Source organism: Cetorhinus maximus, chromosome 2 (assembly GCF_964194155.1).
Source record: "Cetorhinus maximus chromosome 2, sCetMax3.hap1.1, whole genome shotgun sequence".
Taxonomy (NCBI): Eukaryota; Metazoa; Chordata; class Chondrichthyes; order Lamniformes; family Cetorhinidae; genus Cetorhinus; species Cetorhinus maximus.
Window position 1 is genome coordinate 218,954,736 of NC_135880.1, and position 22,408 is coordinate 218,977,143.

At 43.6% G+C, this 22,408-nt stretch overlaps 1 long non-coding RNA gene across 1 annotated transcript; it reads left to right on the top strand.

Annotated features, from left to right (window-relative positions):
• Positions 1-8,160: 8,160 nt before the first annotated feature.
• Positions 8,161-9,623, top strand: LOC144670305 (uncharacterized). Its single transcript, XR_013573848.1, has 2 exons — positions 8,161-8,298; positions 9,217-9,623. It is a non-coding gene; the product is annotated as an uncharacterized LOC144670305 (long non-coding RNA).
• Positions 9,624-22,408: the final 12,785 nt, after the last annotated feature.

Genomic DNA, 22,408 nt, shown 5'->3' on the forward strand with positions numbered 1-22,408 from the left:
TCCAGCATTTTGTTTTTTTTTATTAGCTTTATAAAGGTTCAGCCTAACCTTATTTGCTTTTGTATTTGTACACCTCTTTATAATTAGATTCTTAAATAAAATCACCATGCCAAAATTATTAAACCTGCTCAGCCTGGTTGTAATTCACATTTTTCACAAAACCGAATTAATAAGATTTGTAGAAAGACAATAAAAAAAACAGGCAATCCTCAATGGAAAGGCAGCATCTGCAGTTATTATTTCAGTTTGCTGAGACACTAAGTCGAGGTTTCTCCACAGCTACTACCAGACCTTGATCAAGTTTTTTGATCCAATGGGGGAAGCCTGTTCATGTGGTGGGCTGGAGCTGTCAAATGATGGTGCAAGACAATGTGAGCAATTACTGAGAGAAATGACTCCAGAGGAGGTGCAAATGGTTGCATTGAGGTAGGGAAGCAATATCTGACAGTGGCCTATATGAAATCCTGATGGGAAATCTAAAACACAAGCTCATGCCACTTCCACTCCCAGCGAGTCATCCACAAACAACTCCTGCTCACTGAGGAAAGGGGGTACTCATCAGGTCTAAGATTAAAACCAGAAGGATATAAAGGGCTGAGTAGAAAAATGTGCTGTTGAAGATAATTGGGTGGGTAGTTAGTGATAAGCACCCAAGTTCAGGGTCACGTGGACTGAAAGGATGACCAAATTCGGTAAATATGTGCTGAGTTGGAAGAAGACCTGAATGAAGTATTGGAGGCCTGCCCTTGTATGGGAAAGGGTGAGGGATGGGGGGGTGGGGTGGTGCAAGTGTTGAAGGAGATACAAGTGGACCAGGATGTGAAGGAGGGAGCGTTCATTTGGAATACTGGAGGGGCAAGATGTGTTTTTGTGACATCTTGTCGGAGATGGCAGTGGCTGATCCATTGGACGTGGGAGTTGGTGGGGCACAAGGGCGACCCTATCATTGTTCTAGGAGGGAAGGTTGAGGGTCAAAATTTGAGAAATCAAATGGGCAGTATCAGCTACCATTGGAGGAGAACTGTTAAGAGAAAGGAAGTGCTGGTGTGGCATTGTCAGAACAGATGTGACAATGGATTGGAGGCCTCACAGGAAGTCTGGTAGCATCAATCTAGCTGGGGAATTGATAGGCTTGTAATAGACTCTGCTGTGCAGATTATCCCTGGACATATGTGTAGATGGACTGTATGGAGGGGTGAGAATTCATTGTAGGGAATGTAATAGAAGCTCACTCCACCCCTCAAGCCTGTCCCAATGAGATCACAGCTGGTCTGTGACCTCTCGCTACCACCTTTTCCCCACATCACTTATTAACTGACACAAATCCATCAGAATTTCTACCAACCTTTACATTTGGAGGTGTTTCTTAAATTCAGTCCTGAAAGACCTGGCCCTAATTTTTAGATTATGTCCTCTATTTCCCAAGCAACAAATAATTTCTATCTACTCCTTAAACATAATCAAATCACGCTTAACGTACTACAGTAAATGGTAGGAGCTACAACCCTATTTTATATAATTCATAATTTAACCCTTGGAGTCCCTGTATAATTCTATTAAATTAGACTGCAGTTACTTCAAGGCCAATGCATCGTTCCTATGGTGCATTGCACAGAACTGAGCATTGTACTCAATATTTCATTTCAGAAAATTAATTTACAATTCACCCAATAAGAACACAGGAAGAATAATGAAATTTATGTTTTGTTCAGTTAATGTCATTTAAACAAAGTAATTTTAAAATTGTAAACAAAGAACCCATGCGCTAGCTTTGAGGTGAACTACCCATTCAATCGGTTAGCAGACAGGAAACGGGAATAAATGGGTCTTTTTTGGAGTGGCAGGCGGTGACTAGTGGTGTACCGCAGCGATCAGGGCTTAGGGAACCAAATGTAATATTCCCAAGTTTGCTGAAGACACAAAACTTGGTGGGAATGAGAGTGGTGAGGAGGATGTTAAGAGGCTTCAAGGTGATTTAGACAGGTTGAGTGAGTGGCAAATACATGGCAGATGCAGTATAACATGGATAAGCATGAAGTTATCCACTTTGGTAGGAAAAACAATGGCCCAGTATTATTTAAGTGGTGATAGATTGGGAAATGTTGATGTACAAAGGGATCTGGGTGTCCTTGTACACCAATCACTGAAAGCAAGCACGCAGGTGCAGCAAGCAGTTAAGAAGGTAAATGGTATGTTGGCCTTCATTAGGAGAGGAACTTGAGTACAGGAGCAAGGATGAATTACTGCAGCTGTACAGGGCCTTGGTGAGACTAAACCTGGGCCAGGATTTTACAGTTGGCAAGCGGAGGCAGGCCTGACACACTGGCACGTAAAATGATGTGCGTCCTGACATCATCGTGATGTTTCGTTCGGTGGGCGTGCACCACAGTCAGCTGTGTGCTGGCCTGCCCATAATTGATAGGCCTATTAAGGCCATTAAAGTAATTAATGTCAAGTTTATGCTGCCTCTCCAACCTTAAGGTTGACGGGCCGGCGAAAAGGCCGAGCGGCCTTTATGTTTTTTAGGAAACCTCATCCACGAGCGGGATGAGGCTTCCTAAAGCTTTTACGAATTAAATAATAAGTTTTTCTGAAAAATAAAAACGTGTCCCTCCTCACACATGAGGGGACATGTTTCCTTAAATTTTTATTCACACATTCATTTTTTTCAAAAGCGTTTCAATGTCCCTGAGGCAGCTCCGTGCCTCAGGGAGATTGAAGTGCACTTCCGTGCGCATGAGCGCTGAACCCGACTCCCTCCTCGCCCTGCCCGCACAGGTAGTGCTCAGCGCTACCGTTCGTGTATTATGCTGGGTGGGCCTTAATTGGCCCCCCCCGCGTAAAATGGCGGTGTGGAGCTGATCGCGAGTGGTGGTCGGCTCTGTGACCACCTTTGCCCGCTCCCGCGGAACCTGCCCGACGTGGGAAAAATTCAGGCCCTGCAGTATTGTGTGCAGCTTTGGTCTCCTTACCTAATAAGGGATATACTCGCCATAGAGGGATTGCAGCGAAGGTTCACCAGACTGATTCCTGGGATGACTGGATTGCCGTATGAGGAGAGATTGGGCCGACTAGGCCTGTATTCACTGGAATTTAGAAAAACAAGAGGGGATCTCGTTGAAATGTATAACATCCTGACGGCTGGACAGACGATGCAGGGATGATGTTTCCTCTGTCGGGGGCTAGAACAAGGGGTCGCAACCTCAGGATATGGGATAGACCATTTAGGACTGAGATGAGGAGAAACCTCAGACGGTGCTGAACCTGTGGAATTCTCTACCACGGAGGGTTGTGGAGACCAAGTCACAATATATTTAAGAAGGAAATAGATTACTGTACTGTAAAGGTGCCAAGGGGTATGGGGAGAGAGGGGGAGTATGGCATTGAGGTAGAGGATTAGCCATGATCATATTGAATGACCACCTGCTATTTTCTATATTTCTGTTTCATTGAAATAAAAGCAAAATACTGCAGATGCTGGAGATCTGAAATAAAATCAAAGTGCTAGAAAAACTCAGCAGGTCTGGCAGCATCTGCAGAGAGAGAAACAGAGTTAATGTTTCGAGTCTGTATGGCTCTTCAGGCTTGAAACGTTAATTCTGTTTCTCTCTCCACAGACGCTGCCAGACCTGCTGAGTTTTTCCAGCATTTTCTGATTTTTAAAACCCTTCATTGAAGTTGAACAATAATATTCAGTGGTGGGGGGTTGGCGCTGAAAGACAACTTCGAAGGATGTATTTATAATAGGAAGAAAGCACACCTGACTGAGGAGGTGTCGCCTTTAATTCAGATATATCAATGCTCGTCCATCACTTGTTTATTTTACAGGGTGCATACTCCCTCAGGCTTCTGGATACTAAGCCATGGTATTCATTTTAAGTACTGCACTCTAAATGTATATAAAGAGTTGGCTGTAAATGTATATTTAGTCTGTTGAAAACCAGCATGATGTGTTGCTGCCCTCATTGTGTAGGTATTGCCCAAGATACATGATTTTTTCCCTAACTGACAAAGTTCATGAATGAAGACTCAGGTCATTGGATGGATGTTTCCCCATTCATTTTTAAGCACTACTAACCTGCCAAAAGTTAACTGGTTAATGCCAGCACACCAGAGTGTAGTGTTTGTGCCCCCATTTAAAATATGCCCTATATTGTTGCAAACACACAGTATAAATTAGCTGACAACATAAATGGAACATTTTTCACAGCAAAGTAACTGCCTCAGGAAGCAGTTCTCCATTGGATGGGCTGTAGGATGTGTACACATTCGTCATGCACTAGTAATGAACACGTCACTGCTTTAAAAAGAAAAGTGTGCTGGTACAATACAGTAACATAGATGCTGACCGCATGTACTTTTTACATTTGTAACCAACTAGCAAGGAAAAGGTACAACTGTATTGGAAAGGAATTGGTGAGGTGGCAGCAGGCTTCAGGCTGCTAGGACTAGTTTATATTTTTGCCTATGTCTTGCAACCTTTCACTTAAAGCTCACCCAACAGTGGCTAAGATAGTTGGCTTTCTCTGGGGGGCAGAAAGCCACTGTTCCCACCCCTGCCTGATTAAACACAAACACAAGAAAATGCCCCAGTAAAACGAATTACTAGCTTACGCCTAATTGGAAGTTGGTTAATTTGAATCTTTTACTGATTAGTTTTTAATACTAAATTCCTTTTTAATTTGGTTCCCTTGACAGCTTTTATTTCCCCAATTCCAAAAACTTTTGAGTTATTGAGAGAGACTTTATTCATTCATGGGATATGGGTGTCACTGGCAAGGTGATGAGCTGCCTCGAACTGTGGCAGTACAAGTAGTGTAAGTACACCCTAGCGCTAATAGGGAAGGAGTTCCAGGATTTTGATCGTGAAAATTAAGGAATGGTGATATAGTTTCCAAGTCAGTATGGTGTGTGACTTGGAGGGAGACTTGCAGGTGATGGTGTTCCCATGCTTCTGCTGCTGCTGTTCTTCCAAGTGGTTGAAGTTGTGAATTTGGAAGGTGCTGTTGAAAGAGCCTTGCCTCAGTGCATCTTGTAGATGTCACACACTTGCTGCCACTGTGCACCAGTAGTTGAGGAAGTGAATGCTTAATGTGGTGGATGGGATGCCAATCAAGTGAGCTGCTTAGTCCTGGATGGTTTCGAGCTTCTTGAGTGTTATAGCTGCACTAAACCAGGCAAGTATATATATAAAAATGTACAATTTTAACAGGGAAAATGATTAACCCACAGACTTGGGGCAACATTTTCTCCCATTGGGTGGGGGGGGGGGGAGGGGGGAACGTGTGGGTGCGGGTGGCCTTCCAATCGGTGCCCCCAGTTGGGGGGTGCCGCCATTTTATGTGGGTGGGCCAATTGAGGCCTGCCCAGTGTGATGTCCGCCAGGAAACGCTGTGCACTCCCTGTGCGTGCGGGGGAGGGGGGGTGGTAAATTCCCTCAGCTGGGAGTGCGCTCTTTCACACGTGCACAAAAGAGCGCACAGATCCCCATGAGGCAAAGTGCTGTCTCAGGGAGATCGGCTCCGATTGAAAATTTTAAATAAAGGTGACCAAAAAATTTCCCTGTCGTGTCCCCTCATGTGACACTGTCACATGAGTTGGGACATGTCCATAACTTTTATTGAAACAGTTCATAAAAATTTAAATACCCTCATGAAACCTCATCCCACCCGTGGATGAGGTTTCATGTTTTTCCGACGCCCGCCTGGGCTCCTGGCCTGCCTGCCAACCTTAAGGTTGGACGGGCAGGTCCATTAATCATCTTAATTAGTTTTTTAATAGGCCGTTGACAGTTCAGCCAGTGCGCAGCCGATTCAGCTGCGCGCCCGCTGAACTGAGAATCTAAATGATGCGGGGTGACGTCGGGATGCACAGCTGACATATTCCCGCGTCATTTTACACGTCGGCAAGTGGGCCCTGCCCCTGCTCGCCAACCAGAAGATGCTGCCCTTGGTGTTTGTCATATAGATTTTTTTCAGTGGCCATTGGTGATTTCTTTTTCAGTAATGGTTCATTTTTTTTAAAGTCCGGAGTCTTCCAGCTAGTTTTGCTGCTGGGACATTGAACAACTACACAGTCCTCATTCTCTCACACTTTCACCAGCTTCTTGCCCTGAAGTTGGATATTTTGAGTAGTTTAGCTTCGTCCCTCCCTGAACAATATTGGAATTAAGCACTTCTTGTAGAACCCTGAGACCAGGTATTAAAGTCATTGACCAAGATTTATGAAAAAGGTATATGGAAACTCCATTATGCCCTATAGGGGAAGTGGTATCTAAGGGGAGTTGGTGTTCTATTGAGTACCTATGAGTTGGGTTCAAATCCACCCTAGCCTGCCATTAATAATTATGATCAGTGAGTATTTGTTCATGAGGACAAAATTGTTGATCCCAGTTATGTTTTTTAGAGGAAATGGGCTGTATTGTATATGACAATCCTCGATTGAGTCCCAGAATCTCGGAATATATCACAAAATTACCCCATTGAAAAGCCAGTTTTAGCCCAGTAAAGGATAACCATCTCAACATCTATGATGCTAACTGCATGGTCCAAAGTCCTATCCTGGTTTGAAGTTGTAGAGACACTGTTAGTGGCAGGATCCAATTATATTTTAGTACATTTTTATGAACTACATTTGCTGCCCTTTAATCTTGGGAAAATTTAAGGAATGGTATATTTGGGAATACTTCACACATCAACTACAAAAGGTAAGAGCTGGAAATTCTGAGCAATTCAAATTGGCAGGGTGTAACCAGGGATCTGGACTGGGGCCTCTGATTTTCACTATATTTATAACTGACTTGGATGATGGAAAGCTGTGTATCCAAGTTTGCAGATGACACGAGGCAGGTGGCATATTAAGTAGAGTAGATGGGAGCAGAAAGTTGCAAAGAGGCATTTTGATAGATTAGGTGAATGGACAAAACTAACAGATGGAGTTCAATGTGGGGAAAGTGTGCGGTCATCCGCTTTGGACTTAAGAAAGGTACATGAAATTCTTTTCTAAATGGTGAAAACTATAGACTTGGTTAAGCAGAGACATTTAGGAGTACACATATAGAAATTACTAAAAGCTAAGCTGGTGGACAGGCTCCAAAGATCAATAGAAAGGGTAATGGAATGCTGGCCTTTATTTCAGAAGGAAGAATGGCATTTTAATGACAACTGGACAGGATTTCGTTGGACCCCATTTAGAGAATTGTGTTCAGTCCTGAGCGCTGCACCTCAGGAAGGATAAATTGGCTTTGGAGGAGTTTGTAGCACAGCTACAACAGAATGTTACTGGGGACAGAACAGTTAATTTATGCAGACATTATGGGCTTATATTTCATGAATGTAGAAGATTATGGGGTGATCTAATTGAGGTGTTGAAGATGACCATAGGAGTGGATTGAGTCGATTGAAACTATTTCTTCTCATGTGGGGTGAATTGGAAAGGATCCAGGAAAAGGGGAGTTTAGCCTTAAAATTAAAACTAGGCTGTTCTGAGGTGATGTCGGAAAGCACTTCTTCACATAAAGGGAATCTGGATCTCTCTCTCCTAAAGCTGTTATGGCTGGATGTCAATTGAAAATTTCAAACTGCGATTGATAGCTTTTTTGTTTGGAATAAAGCGTTAACTTACAGAATCAAGGTGGTTGGAGTTAAAATGCATGGGCATTGGGAGGATTATTTTCGTGAGGAGAGTCGAGGACCATAATGTACTTAGATTAATATAGCTTATATAAATTGTTTTACAACTCAGGAGAAACCTGTCATTTAAATTCCTGGCTAGATTTTTCGGCGGGATCATCGAGGCAGAGCCTATGCTTTTATATTTAGAAATGAAGGATTTGTTGGCACACTGTGTAATAGAGAAGGACAAGAGGTATACATTGCTTTCTTTTTGTCTGCAATGATGTATTGGATGGTCTAAATTTTAATACCTATAAAAAGCCACAGCAGCATATAAAGTAAACATTTTTGAAACTAGTCCAATTTATTAATTTATGTCACTGCTCTGGTTGAGGAACACTGTGTGTTATAATTTTTAACAAATGCTTTTCTTTAGCAATGCTACAAGATATACCAGTATTGAGAAAAATTCTTGTACATTTGTTTACAAATTCCCTCAATCTCTATCAACAGGATGTAAACATATTAAACCTGTTGTCACTTACAGGGATCGGACGCATGGGAATTCCCTGTCAATGCAGCATATCTGTTCCATCCAGGTGGAGGATTCAGGATTCAAATGGAATCTCTGTAAAAGCAAAGTTTAAAGAGAACAGTGGGTAAAGCACATAGAACTCATGTCAAAGTAAGTGTGTAACATTTCTAGTCCTTACTATAACACACACTTGCAATTAAATAGCACCTTTAACATCAGAAAACATCCCAGGGTGCTTCACAGGACAAAAACTGACACTAAAACAAAGGAGGGATAACAAAGAGGTAGGTTTTAGGGGAATGTCATCAAAGAAAGAGAGAGGTGAAAGAGAAATGTTTAGAAAGGGAATTCTGGAGTCTGGGGCTTAGGCAGCTGAAGACACAGCCATCAATGGTGAAGCGAAGAAAGTGGGGATACTTAATAAAACAGGCCTCTCTGCTGGAACTGCTTGATAGTCTGTATCAGAGCTTTGGTAAGGGTAGGAAGGTCATCTCCAACTTGGCTGTTGAGGTAGTTAATGTGACAGGCACTCAATGCAGAGAAAAGAAAAAGTTTAAAAATGAGTCATGAGTAATCAAAGAATCAAGCACTTTGATTAGGACTGAGAGCACCTGAAATATAAAACTGAACACACATTTGGAAATGTCGCACAGAAAATACTCATACAAATTTATTTTGGGTAGTTAATGACTCAAGATATCCAATAATTATTGACAGGTTTTCAGTCAGTAAATTAACATATCACTATTCGGTTCCAATCACCATATGTCACATTGGGATCTTACCTTTGGTTCTCCCTGTTCTGGGTGTGCCATTGAGATTTTTCTCTGCAATGAGGTAGAACATCTCTCATCAAAGCCACATTAACATTTAGAGGCTTCACCAACAACTGATGAGAGTCTTATCACCCAACTTTCGCCGTAGCCGGGCATCTGATGGAATCTGCCCATAGATTTGCTTGCTCATGTTTAGATGTTTTAATTTTTCATGTGGCAAGTTGCTGGCAGTGTGAGCTGGTAATGTCCTGGTGAATATGGTAAGCAACTGTGTTTCTCCTTCATCAATCAGCCTGCAAGATTGTGAGATAACTCTTGGAATTTTGGGTGTGAGCTACTCATGTGACTACTATATGCCCAAGTCCATTTTTCACATCAAACCCTCCACCCAACTTTCAAATGTGAGTATCCTCTATTTGTGCTTGTTTGTGAGTCGAGAACTCTCAATGCTGTAACCAAACCGCCAGCTCTTTCCATTGTAATTTTTCGAGCATTTATAAAAAATATATCCTCACTGAGACCTGCTCTGTATTTTCTGATTCATTGAGTGCATTTTTATGGCATGACTGTAAATCAAATTAAAAATGGAAAAGTTTCCCCAGTTGAAGGTTTTAAACATGTTGTGCTCAGGGTCATGAATGATAGATTAAACGGACTGAAATATTTCAGACTCGGCAAATAAATATCTACATTTCCTGATTTATTTATGGTGATTCCTACTCATTTAGAGCCATTTTAAGTTCAGATATATTCTAATGAGATTTGGGTAAATACTTGGGTGTAACTTAACATTGGAAAAATAAGGACAAAATTGGGTGGATTTTCAGATCTTACCTCTGGGTTGTGCCTAAGGAGGAAACTGCAGTGCTACTAAGTGAGAAGCCAAAAAAGACAACATGGACAGAAGCACAGATTGCAAGGAAAAGGTTTCAAGTACACTTCTTAAATCAAAAAAAGAAAACAGAAGCTGGGAAGCAGCTAGGGCAAGAGTTTGGTGTGCACTGTTTGAAAGCGTAGCTGAATTTGGACTCTTGGCGTACAGAGAATCATGTGAACTTACATTCTGTCAGACAAGGTCTGCCATTTAACCTTGTGGCACTTTGACCCCAAGGCAGTAGTGCATTTTCCACTTCCTGTTGCTTGACTTCATACAAACTTAGTAATTAATCATAAATAGAATCACAGAACGGTGTTATGTAATTGATGAAAGGCATTGTCGACAATGCTATCAAGTGGCATTTGCACAGCAATAACTCCTGGGTAGGGGAAGAGAGAGAAACTTGTTTGTTTTATATTTTAGCTTATACATTGAGAATTATCAAGGCATTCAACATGGAGGCCAACCAACTTGTCTTCAGTTGACACTCACGGTTGCACACTTTGCAGAAAGGATTATTGCATAGCGATCAGGAGGAAGAATCTGATTTCCCTTCCTCCCCCCCCCCCCCCCCACCAACACCCACTCCCATATCCTGCTCCCTAGCAGCAGTGAGGTCAATCGTAGCTATCCAAACTGAGATTGGTTAAGTTTGAACAGACCAAGAATTGGTGGGTCTCATGAAGGGACCCTTCCATTCATTTGATTTCATTCTTTCAGAATACTCAACCTGCTGTCTTCTCATTACACCATCCACCTTAAATAGTGTGCTGGCGTCTACAATTCATGACAATTAATCCAGCTATGCATCATCCTCTGCAAATAAAAAAACCTATCCCTTGCACTTATCGTGGTAATGATATAGCACAGGGAGAGGCATTCAGCCCAACATACTTGTGCTGGCTCTTTGGTAGAGCTATTTGGCTCATTACATTCCCCTGCTTTTTCCTCATAGCCCTACAAATTTTTCCCTTCAATTATGTGGCCAATTCATTTTTGGAAGTTACTACTGAAATTGTTTCCAATACCCTTTCAAACAGTGTATTTCAGGTCATAACAACTCGCTGCATTTTTTAAAAAGAAGTTCCCTCATGTTGCCTCTGGTTCTCTCGCCAGTCACTTTAAATCTTTGTCCTCTGGTCGCTGACCTTTCTGCCACTGGAAACAGTTTCTCCTTACTCATCAAACCATTCATGAGTTTGATCACCTCTATCAAATTTCCTCTTGACTTCCTTTGCTCTAAAGAGCCCCAGCTAACCCCAGTCTCTCCACATAACTGCAGTCCCTCATCCCTGGTCCCATTCTAGTAAATCTCTGCTGCACCCTCTTTGTCTTCAGTGCACCCTTGACAACAGCACTGAGACTACCCTGGTCATCAGTGATATCTTGAGTGACTGCGACATTGGCCTGCTGTTACTCCTCGACTTCCTGTGATTATCAGCACCGTCAAACTCTCATATGTTTCTCCTTTGCAAAGCCCTTTTATGGCTCTATCTGCCTATCTTAATTTAACAAGCAAACATTCGGCATTGGATGACAATTACAAAGTGCAGAATAGCAACAGACCACTCAAGCCAACTGTTCATGCCAGTGTTTTCCCTCCACATAAGCAATTTATCACAATTCTTGATCTAACCTATCAACATATCCCCCTATTCCTTTTTCCCTCATATGCTTTCCCATAAGTGCATCTCTATTATTCAACTGGTGGTAATCGTTTCTATATTCTAAGCACTTCTTAGGTAAAGAAGTTTCTCCTGAATTTCCTACTGCTATTACTGACTATCTTATATTTATGGCTCCTCATCTGAAAGTGAGAGTCTTTATGTCTATCCTATCAGACCTTTTTATAATCTTAAAGAACTGTAAAGGTCACCCTTTAGCATACTCTCTTCTACAGATAAGACCCCAGCCTGTTCAATCTTTCTGGATAGGTGTCGCTTCTCATTTCAGGTTCCAGATTCTCTAACGCATATCTGATTCCCTCAAGGTTCTACACCTGACTGTCTCCTATTCGTACTGTTTCTCAATGATATATGCATAGAATCAGCTTTTTTTATTATTTCATGGGATGTGGGCATCGTTGGCTAGGCCAGCATTTATTACCCAATCCTGATTGCCCTTGAGAAGGTGGTGGTGAGCTGCCTTCTCGAACCGCTGTAGTCCATGTGGTGTTGGTACACCCACAGTGCTATTAGGCAGGGAGTTCCAGGATTTTGACCCAGCAACATTGAAGGAACGGCGATATGGTTTCAAGTCAGGATGCTAAGTAGCTTGGAGGGAAACTTGCAGGTGGTAGTGTTCCCATGCATCTGCTGCCCTTGTCCTTCTAGGTAGTAGAGCTACCAGATTGATCATGAAAAAACCCAGCCTTATCTCTGCAATTTTCTCATGAAATGGCGCCTGTGGTCCTAAGTAGGCCAGGACATTCTCCAACGCAACATTAGCAAGAGATGCGGCTGTTTGACCATCATTTCCTGACCATGTACAGCTAATCCTTGCCACCAGCAGGTAACTTTGAAATTAGCATCCAGTATTTAGGAATTGTCATTGCTTTGAGATCATCATGACAACACCTCAAGTTACAGTTTGGTTCTCTGTTATAATACTGAGGATATATATCTCCCTCAAGTGGTGTAAATACTTCATGGCACCCTTCACTGTAGTTTTAGGAGAACACATGGCTGCCAACCAAGGTCGCCTGCTATCACAAGGAATTATTTATCACAGCTCCCATATCATTGAGAGAGTCACTTGAACATGTTTACTTTTGTGTTGAGGTTCTTATTTTGTTTTCAACTTTGATGTTCAGAAGAACATAGAAGAATAGGCATCAGCACTATTTGGAGAAGTGCAGGGAGTTCTCCCCAATGTCCTGGCCATTATTTATCTTCAACAATCATCAGTAACAAAAGAAAATCTGAACATTATCATATTGCTGCTCCTGGGATCTTGCTGTGTGAAAATTGTCTGCTGCATTTCTTACCTTACAATGGTGTTTATGCTTCAAAACTAAAACCTTCATTAGCTGTAAGGTGCTTTGTGACATCCTGAGGTTGTAGAAGGTGCTATACAAATGTAAGTCTTTCTTCAAAAAACTTGGTAAATTCTGAAATTATTTTTCAAAGATTTCTTAAAATACACAAATTTAAACTACGTTAGTGTTATGGACAGGAGAGAGGTAAACTGAACTCCTTTATCCTCTCACCGTCTGTCGTAAGCAGAGGTGTTTTTGAATTATTTTTAAAGTAAGCTGTGGCGTGTTTCCCCAAAACCTTAGTTTGTGTGGCCTAATTTTATAAGTAACACGTAGCAAACTCTCTTTATGATGAGCTCAAAAGGTTAGTTTATTCCATTGCCAAGGCCTAGTTCGTCTTGACCTGTCCCGCTGTCGCTCACTGCCATACCGGTGTCGCACCGCACCCCCACCCTTCACCTTGTGAGTGGTGGGCCCACAAGGCGGCTCCACTGAGCCATTTCGGGCTGAGCCCGGCCGGGTTACATGGGTGATGAGGATGATCCCAGGTAGGCTCCCACTGGAGCTGTACCAGGTGCGGCCCACTGGGCGGAGACCTTGAGGCCGATCCAGGGGTGGTTACATCTCTCGGCTGACTTGGGAACATTTGGGGGATCCCCCAGGAGGAGCTGGAATCTGTGGCTGTGGAAAGGGAAGTCTGTTCAGCTCTGCTCAGCTTACTGCGACCACGGCCCTCACCAGGAGAAGTGGTGTGAAAATGGTTAGCTTATTCCACATTCAAACCCAGCGGGGTGGGGGATGTACGCAACTTCAGGCACATGCACACACATATACAGTAGCAGGATAGAAGAAAGAGTGAATTTTACAACTATGGCTAATAACAGCAAAAGAACCACGGGAATGAATATTAGTTCACATGATTTCCAGAGTCCAGAAAGTCAAAGCCCAGAGGGAGCTTCCTTCGTGGAAGTGTTCAATTCAGGTGAGTCTGGCAGGAGACAGCAGCACAAAAGTCCTTTAAAGGGAGTGACAATGCAGCACGATGAGGTTACTATACATAGACTGCTTGGCAGGTGATGGTCAGGTGCTTTTAAAATAAAACAAGCTTCAAGAAGTTGAGAGATAATGGCCGGCTGCTTGGTCAGCTGGGAGCTCTGCTGATGTTCTTTCCAGCTGGTGTTAAATCAGCAGACTGCTTATTTCTCAGTTCTCAGCTGAATATAGAGATTTCAAAATGGTCACTTGAGCCATACGAGCTCCTTCCTCCACAATGATTTCAAAAGGGATGTTTACCTGGTGTCTGGGTCTGGCTTTTGTTTTAAAGCTTATAATGTCCCAGTTATTAACTTCTGAAAGAGTCACCGTCCATGTTGAGGATCTTGTTTTGGGGGAGCCATTGTCTGGGCAGACCCTGTGACTCCACTAGAGGGACAAGCTTATCAAGATGCAAATGACAAATGACATCCATTTTCCCCTCAATGGTTCCCTATGAAATGGATCTGGACAGTCCCAGGTGTGAGATGAGTCTGTTAACACCTCTGCAGGAACAACGAGTTTTGATCTTTGCGAGTCCCCTGGTTCTGTGATTATAATCCCCTTACAATGGGGTGTGAGATTCCACAAGGATGAGGGGGGAACTCTTATGTTTGTGTAACTTCTGTTGGTAGATCCCAGGACAGATGGCCAATCCTGTGGGTCATGAGCCCTGCAGGAGCTATGTTTTGGTTCGGCAAACGTCCATTTTAAAATAGTGAAAAAAGAACTAAGTTCCACGCAGACAGTTTTGATTTCTTTCATGTCTTGTTGATGTGTCATTATTATTGAGGAAAAACACTGAAATGGCAAATTAACCACTTTCATAAATTTGTCCTGTCTTTACATTATTAACGTAGCCAGGAAAGCTTTCAGTAAAACATGGATTATTAAACAGTGACCATCCTTGTTGATCCACTAAGACATATAAGAACATGAGAAATAGGAACAGGAGTAGACCATTCGGCCTCTCGAGCCTGCTTCGCCATTCAATAAGATCAAGGCAGACCTTGTATTTCGATTTCCATATTCCCATCTAACCCCCATAACCTTTGATTCCCTTGCCTAACAAAAATCTATCTACCTCCACCTTAAAAATATTCAATGACCCTAGCTCCACCACCTCTGAGGCAGAGAGTCCCAAAGTCGCACAACCGTCTGAGAGAAAAAAAATTCTCCTCATCTCTGCCCTAAAAGGGCGACCCCTAATTTTAAAACAGTGCGCCCTAGTTCTGGACTCATCCACAAGAGGAAACATCCTTTCGACATCTACCTTGTCAAGGCAGTTCAGGATCTTGTATACTTCAATCAAATCACCCCTCACTCTTCTAAACTCCAGTGGAAACAAGCCCAGTCTGTCCAACCTTTCCTCATAAGACAATCCACTCATTCCAGGTATCAATCTAGCAAATCTCCTTTGAACCACCTCCAATGCATTTACATCCTTCCTTAAATAAGGAGACAAAAACTGCACACAGTATTTGAGGTGCAGTCTCACCAATACCCTGTATAAATGAAGCATTACATCCTTTTTATGTTCAATCCCACTCGTAATAAAGGATAGCATTCCATTAGCCTTCTTAATTACTTGCTGTAACTGTATACTAACTTTTTGTGACTTATGTACTAGAACACCTAGATCCCTCTGCACCTCAGAATTATGCAGCCGTTCTCCATTTATTTTCTTTTTTGTTCTTCCTGCCAAAGTGAACAACTTCACATTTTCCAACATTAAACTCCATTTGCCAGATCTTTGCCCACTCACTCAACCTATCCATATCCATCTGAAACCTCCTCATGTCCTCTTCACAACATACTTGCCTACCTATCTTTGTGTCATCTGCAAATTTAGCTACCATGTCTTCGCTCCCCTCATTTAAGTCATTGATGTAAATCGTAAAATGTTGAGGCCCCAGTACAGACTGTGGGACTCCACTCATCACATCCTGCCAATCAGAAAAAGACCCATTTATGCATACTCTTTGCTTTCTGCCAGTCAGACAATGTTCTATTCATGCTAATATGTTATTCCCTACACCATGCACTTTTATTTTCTGTAATAATCTTTGATGTGGCATCTTATCAAATGTCTTCTGGAAATCCAACTACAGCACGTCTACAGACTCCCCTTTATCCGCTACGCATGTTATTCCTTCAAAAACTCCAATAAATTGGTTAAACATGATTTTCCTTTCACAAAACCATGCTGACTCCTCCCGATTGCTAGACCTCTTCTAAGTGCCCAGCTATAACCTCCTTAATGATCAATTCTAATAGCTTCCCCACGATAGATGTCAAGCTAATTAGCCTATAGTTTCCTGTTTTCTGCCTCCCTCCCTTCTTGAACAGAGAGGTTATATTTGCTACTTTCCAATCTGATGGAACCTTTCCAGAATCTAGCAAATTTTGGAAAATTAACACCAGCGTATTGACTACCTCATCCACCTCTTTTAAGACCCTAAGATGTAGCCCATCGGGACCCAGAGACTTGCCAGCCCGCAGCTCCATCAATTTGCTCAGTACTGTTTCCCTAGTGATTTCAATTTCACCAAGTTCCTTTCTCCCATTCACCTCCTGATTTGCAGTTATTACTGGAATGTTTTTCTGTACCCTCTATAGTGAACACAGAAGCAAAATATTTGTTCATTTCTTCCGCCATTTCCTTATTATCTATTATTAACTCCCCACTGTCACTCTCTAGAAGACCAACACTCACTTTACTTACTCTTTTCCTTTTTAAGTACCTGTAGAAACTCTTGCTATCCGTTCTTACATTTTTAGCTAGCTTCCTCTCATATTCCAATTTCTTTCTCCTGATTAGCCATTCTTTATATTCTGTCCAATCATTTGTCCTGCCGCTCAGCTTTGTGGAGTTGTATGCTTTTCCCTTAAGTTTGATGCTTTCCTTAACTTCTTCAGTTAACCACGGATGGTTGGTCCTCCCCTTAGAATTTTTCTTTATAGTAGGAATGTACTCATTCTGAGTACTCTGAAATATCCCCTTAAGTGTCTGCCACTGATTCTCTATTGATCTACCCTCTAGCCTAGTTTCCCAGTTCACTTCAGCTAGCTCAGCTTTCACCCCCACATAGTTGCCCTTATTTAAGTTTAAGATACTAGTCTTGGACCCACTCTTCTCCCTTTCAAACTGGATATAAAATTCAATCATATTGTAGTCGCTGCTACCTAGCAATGCCTTTACTCTGAGGTCATTAATTAATCCTGTCACGTTACACAATACCAAGTCTAATATAACCTGCTTTATGGTTGGTTCCAGAACATGCTGCTCTAAGAAACTACTTCAAAAGCATTCTGGGTTTTTTGTTCAACACAAAATAAAATGTTATTCATTTGAAGCCCTGTGTATTTTGTCTGGATGTGAATAGCAGTGTGAGATGTGTGTGTGTGTGTGTGTGTGTATGGCAATGTGAGGTCTGTGTGTGTGTGTGTGTGTGTGTGTGTGTGGCAGTGTGACTGTGTGCGCGTATGGCAGTGTGAGGTTGGGATGTGTGTGTGTGTGTATGGGAGTGTGAGGTTGGTGTGTGTGTGTGTATGGGAGTGTGAGGTCAGAATGGGTGTGTGTGTGTGTGTGGCAGTGTAAGGTCAGAGTGGTTGTGTGTGTGTGTGGCAGTGTGAGGTCAGTGTGTGTGTGTGTATGGCAGTGTGACGTCAGTGTGTGTGTGTGTGGCAGTGTGAGGTCAGTGTGTGTGTTTGTGTGTATGGCAGTGTGAAGTCAGTGTGTGTGTGTGAGGGGTGGCAGAGTGAGGTCAGTGTGTGTGTATGGCAGTGTGAGGTCGGAGTGTGTGTATGGCAGTGTGAGGTCTGTGTGTGTGTACGGCAGTGTGCAGTCAGTGCACGTGTGTATGGCAGTGTGATGTCGGAGTGTGTATGGCAGTGTGAGGTCAGTGTGTGTTGTGTTTGTGCGTGTCTATGTCAGTGCGTGTGTGGCATTGTGAGGTCGGTGTTTGTGTATGGCAGTGTGAGGTCAGCGTGTGTGTGTGTGTGTGTATGGCAGCGTGAAGTCAGCGTGTGTGTGTGTATGGCAGTGTGACGTCAGTGTGTGTGTGGCAGTGTGAGGTCAGTGTGTGTGTGTGTGTGTATGGCAGTGTGAAGTCAGCGTGTGTGTGTGTGTATGGCAGTGTGACGTCAGTGTGTGTGTGAGGGGTGGCAGTGTGAGGTCAGTGTGTGTATGGCAGTGTGAGGTCAGTGTGTGTATGGCAGTGTGAGGTCAGTGTGTGTATGACAATGTGAGGTCAGTGTGTGTGTGTATGGCAGTGTGAGGTCAGCGTGTGTGTGTACGGCAGTGTGCAGTCAGTGCACGTGTGTACGGCAGTGTGCAGTCAGTGCACGTGTGTATGGCAGTGTGAGGTCGGAGTGTGTGTACGGCAGTGTGAGGTCAGTGTGTGTTGTGTTTGTGCGTGTCTATGTCAGTGCGTGTGTGGCAGTGTGAAGTCTGTGTGTGTGTGTGTACGGCAGTGTGAGGTCGGTGTGTGTGTGGCAGATTGAGGTCAGCGTGTGTGTGTGTGGCAGTGTGAGATCTGTGTGCGTGTGTGTATGTATGGCAGTGTGAGGTCAGCGTGTGTGTGTGTGTGTATGGCAGTGTGAGATCTGTGTGCGTGTGTGGCAGTGTGAGGTCAGCGTGTGTGTGTGTGTGTGTGTGTATGGCAGTGTGAGATCAGCGTGTGTGTGTGGCAGTGTGAGATCTGTGTGCGTGTGTGGCAGTGTGAGGTCAGCGTGTGTGTGTGTGTGTGTATGGGAGTGTGAGATCAGCGTGTGTGTGTGGCAGTGTGAGATCTGTGTGCGTGTGTGGCAGTGTGAGGTCAGCGTGTGTGTGTGTGGCAGTACGTTTGTGTATAGCAGTGTGAGGTCAGTGTATGTGTGTATGGCAGTGTGAGGTCAGTGCACATGTGTATGACAGTGTAAGGTCGGAGTGTGTACGGCAGTGTAAGGTCAGTGCGTGTGTGTGTATGGCAGTGTGAGATCAGAGTTTGTTTGTGTATGGTAGTGTGAGGTCTGTGTGTGTGTGTTTGTGTGTGTCTGTATATCAGTGTGTGTGTACGCTAGTGTGAGGTCTGTGTGTGCGTGTGTGGGCCAGTGTGAGGTCAGTTTGTGTGTGTGTGTAAGGCAGTGTGAGGTCAAAAGCAAAGTCTCGGGTACCAAATTGCCTTGCACTGAAGGTACTTTCCTTTTAGATCTGATATAAATTGCACAGAGTTTCACAGAGTAGGAGTACATATTGGGAATCTGGGTCAGAGGTCAGTGCAGATATGGGATTTGCCATTCAGCAAATCCCTGATTTGCGCCAACCTCTGCTCCTGAATTTCAAATGCACAAATCTCTGTGCAAAGAGCAGATCTTTAATCTAATTCTCATCTCGAGGGTAAAACACTCATTTCCGATCTACCACTTTGCATTTCTTTTTAATATGCATACACTTATCTCTTTTGCCAATGAAATGAAGTTGTTTGTGGCATTTCAAATCAAAGCTTGTCTGGTGGGAATCTCCGGGAAATGGTATTGCAGCTTTGTGCCCTTGGCATTTGGCTGAATGCCTAGCCCTTAACCCGCTTCTCATATTGGAAGGCCTGGTTGAGGTCTGTAGCCGTGCCTTTCAATACATTCAATACACATTGCACACCTGAGAACACACACTGTTTCCTGTACATGATTCCGTTAACCTCTGTGGAGTTTTTCCACAAAATTGGCCATTACCCACCTACACACATTATTTGTGTAGGGTCAGAAAGCTTGCTTTAGCACATCCATCTTGGAACAGAAGACTGTCCCTTTTCAGACACACAGTGCCCTGAGGCCAAACCATCTATCTCCTCGCTATTCAACACCCTGAACCAGTTCAGTTCAGGTATTCCCATCTTCACTAGGTGTCACTGCACTCTGTGAAATCAAAAGGTATGCTTGCCAACACTAGATGGCAACTAACACTCACTTGAAATCTGATTTTGTACTGAATTCATTTTAAGTCATTTTGTGTTCAAGCAGAACACAAATACTAACCGGGATATATATGTTATACACAAGAGAACACTTCAGAAGTAATTACAAATACATTTGGAATAAAAAGCTGAGGGAATAAACAGAAAAAAAATGTAATTTTAATCTTCTAACCAATATATTTTATGGATCAAGGACTGGATGGATTTACCATTGTGACACCTTCCTTAACTTCAAATTTCTTCCTCCCCTCTTTCCCCTGTAGGTGCTGGTTCCTTGCTTCAGTAAAATACCTTTTAATATCTTACCCAAGTGGCCATCCAGCATTTGTGAGCAAGCTTGTACGGCCTTTGCAAATGACCCTGATCGCCTTTCACCCAGCATCCCTTTCTGCACATCAAAAATAAAAACAATACTAAAAATACCTGGAAAAACTCAGCAGGTCTGACAGCATCTGCGGAGAGGAACACAGTTAACATTTCGAGTCCGTATGACTCTTCAACAGAACTAAGGAAAAATAGAGGAGAAGTGAAATATAAGCTGGTTTAAGGGGGGGTGGGACAAGTAGAGCTGGATAGAGGGCCAGTGATAGGTGGAGATAGCCAAAAGATGTCATAGACAAAAGGACAAAGAGGTGTTAGCTAAGAAATGTGATAATAGGTGACATTAAGGGTAGAAAGCAGGACCAGCAAGGTACAAGGTCCTTTTCTGCACACTCCTTCAGTACCACTGCACTAGAGTCCCAGCCTAGATTTTCATGCTCAAGTCTCTGGAGTGGCTCTTGAACCCACAATGTTCTGCCTCATAGGCAAGCGTGCTACCAACTGAGACATAACACACTTAGTAGATACTTCATTGAGAATGTGTTCAACCTCATTTTGGAGTAAGACTATGGAGGCTGAATAAAGACAATTCTTCTATCCCATCAGTCGGAGATGTATTTAAACCCAGAGCAAACACGCTGAGCACCTTCTCTCACAGGTATATCTTTGATACCTGGAAGTTATTTCACCGTAATAGGATTTTGCACTTTTTCTAAAAGCAAAATAATCACATTGCATTTGCTAGTGAGCCTGTGTGTAATGTGATCCCCAGTGCATAGAAGCCAATGCTAATAATCTCACCTTGTGACGGCATCAGTGCCATTCATCTTCTAACAGTCAGTAGGAGACAATGTACCACATTTACTGCAACAGAGGTTCTAGTTAAATTGTCAAATTATTGAGGAAATTGAATTTGATTACCTGACTCCTTGACTGGAGGAGCACTGAAGCTGCTGCGATTAGTGATGGTGCTATCTAACCCAGTCAGTTCAATAATGCTCCTGCAATAGGGGCCTAAACAGTTTGCTAATCACACAGAAGCTTCTAGATTATTTTCATTTTCCAACCTCCTTGATAGACATTAACATGGCTGCAAAATCCCATTTACTGGTTTGCAATTGGCAACAATTCTTAACGTGCACAATGTTTGCGGAGGGATTCTGTTTTGGTGGGCAGAATTCTGGTGCCCATGTTGTTCGGTCCTCCTACGTGAGCCTACAAGGGCTGTCCAATCCTTTCATGGTGTCGGTTTGCATTGGGAGGCCATATATGAAGCTTAAATCCATGTTCCTGAGCAAACTTTCCTCAACCTCCTTTCTGAAGACATTGGGCGGAATGTTCCGTGCCCGCTGGCGTGTTGGGTGGCGTGAGCGGACAAAATGGCGCAATCGGTTTCACAATGGCAGGAAGGCAGGTCGCGATTGTCCGCTCAGCCCGCCGACAGCGGTCCATGTTTCCCGCCATCGGTCATCGGGAACCTCATTGTAACACATCAGCAAATCATTATCAGGCCATCCCGCCAGGCTCAGCAACTCCTGTTGGATCGTCTGTCCACGTCGGCGGGAAAGCACGCCGGAGTGTTTCACAACGGCAAAGAGGCGACGTGCACTTGGCGGCCTTCACTTTGGACGAACTGGAGGTGAGTGAACAGCAATGCTCTGCAGAGCTCGCGAGGAACACCTGTTGCTCTGCAGGCTTCAGGGGCGCCGGGGAGTCGGGGTTCAGTGTCGCCCTGCCTCAGAGGTGACTTTTGAGGGTGAGGGGAAGCGGGGGACAAGTGCAGCCTCGCCATTGAATATAACGCACAAACATTCAGGGTGGGGTGTAGGGTGGGTGAGGGAAGTGGCCAAGCATTCAGGAAACCTGTAGAAAGTGACCATTTCTCTACAACTGAGACAGTTCAGGTGCAGCCACATTGATATGACTGGGGTCGGGCTCCTATCTTATCTGCCCACTCAAGCAACTCAGAGACATCAAAGTGCCACCAAGTTCTGCAGAGCTCCCTCCGCACCCCAACCCCCACCCCCCAGTACAGACTGAAAATTCATGAGCACTTTAGTAGATGCAGAGCAGTTGGACTGCGCACGTTGTACAATCTCCTCGCTAAAGCTGACCATGGAGCAGTCACTGCTGGAGGTGCTCACAGCCTCTTGCAATGTCAGCATCCCGGTTTGGACCAGTCTCGCCCACAGTTCAAACTAACAGGGCAGCCTTGCAGCGCAATAATCCCTGGCCATCCAAGTGGTGACCAGCACTCTCCTGGAAACGTTAAGGTGCTGTCACACTTAACCAGGACAGGCTCTTAGTACACCCACGCAAACCA